This window comes from Brassica oleracea, chromosome C6 (genome assembly GCF_000695525.1).
Source record: "Brassica oleracea var. oleracea cultivar TO1000 chromosome C6, BOL, whole genome shotgun sequence".
NCBI lineage: Eukaryota > Viridiplantae > Streptophyta > Magnoliopsida > Brassicales > Brassicaceae > Brassica > Brassica oleracea.
In genome coordinates this window covers 22177443-22179207 of record NC_027753.1, presented here as the reverse complement: position 1 = coordinate 22179207, position 1765 = coordinate 22177443, and positions in this window count along the sequence as shown.

The window sequence follows — 1765 nt, the reverse complement described above, 5'->3', positions numbered from 1 at the left end:
AACGGCAAGACAGTTTCTTTGAAATCATCTGTAATAAAATCTTCCACAAGTTGTGGCCATCATCATCCCAATCTTACTGCTCGATGAAGATAATTTGAATGTATTGTGCGTTGCTCTCTGTTTTTATTTCTTTCTTCCCGTAGGGGTATACATTTTTCACCATGATGGATTCACTTCATTTTAATCACCTATTTTACAGTAATTTAAATCTTTGCAAAAAAAGCTTGGTCATCTTCGTCTTAAACTGAGTTATTCATCTTGATTTTCTTTGACCTTCACTCGAGTCAATCATCAGCTCATTTTTCTTCATTATACTCCCGTAATATCCATTAGTCTTCTTCTCCAGCTACTCTGACCAAGTACCCAGCACCATCGTTTTATATATTAATCTCTTGTCTAACTCCAGAAACATGCATCAAACAATTTTCTCTCTGATATCACTCCTCCTTTATATTCTTAAGTCCTTCGAGGTCCCAGACATCTTAACAAATGGTTCCATGTTATTATTTGTTGTTTCCTATTTGTTCCATTTATTTCATGTTTCTTAAAATACCAAAAGAGCATGGGTTATGTATTTTAAGCCTCGTGTTAATTAAACATACTCGTGTTGGTAAATAGACTGTCATTTTGTTACGGTTTACACGTGCATACAGTACCTAAGAACAATACCTAAGAACGGTTCAACAACATAAAAAAAATCATACACTTACCTAAATATCAGTAAATCATTAATAAACTCATAATCACCAAAACAATCAAACACACAAAAGAAACCTAAAAATATTACTTACATACTAAAGAAAAAGACGCAAGAAAATCATCACAACTTTGATCTCTTACACCTGAATGTTTTGAAATATTGACATTCATGTGTATGTAGACCTATGAATGTAAATGAATAAAATATATTAATATACGAACAATTTAAAAAAGACATCACTAACCTTATTGTAAAATTGGATCATGATATTTGCAAAAAAGCATGTGAGCCGATTGCTATATCAGGTTGCCGTGCTCACATCATAATCTTCTTTGTTTTGTATGATGGGATGGTTTGGTGGGAAGGCAGAGTGATGAATGTTCTTGTGTAGCCGTTTTGTTCCTTTATCTACAATCTTCATCAAAACAAAAGCTTGGTAGGAGAGAAGGAGAAGCAAGCACTACTCTTTATAACCTGTGAAAGTAACTGGAAAATTAGAGAACTTCAGGTATGAGGAGACTTAAAGCGATGACAGTACTATAAAAATAAAGATGGCCTTATGTAAAAGCCATCAAAAACTAATAAAAAGTTTAAAAGAACGTGGAAGGTCGTTGTTTGGCCTGATAGTAAGGAAAAATTCAATGAACCCAAGTCAAATACACAAATGTAAATGTTTGTCTCTCTAAAATCGATATTGACTGGTCTTAAATTCTCGAGGAATTCATGTGAATTGTATTTCATTGGTTTATATACTATTTTATTGAACAACAGATCTATATACATTGTTTACAACGAATAGAATACATTAAAGAATTGATCAAAAAAAATTTAGTGTACGTCAAACCAATATACTACAAGAAAACGTGCCCATAACAACGAATATTTACGACGAAAATATTTCATCGTAAATTTACATGGTGTTTACAACGCAATTACGAGGAATCCAACTTTCGTCGTAAAAGCCATGTAAATTTACGACGAACAGATTTCGTTGTAAACTCCATGTAAATTTACGACGAATGTACGTGGAATGAGAAATACGTCGTAATCATTACATCGACATTA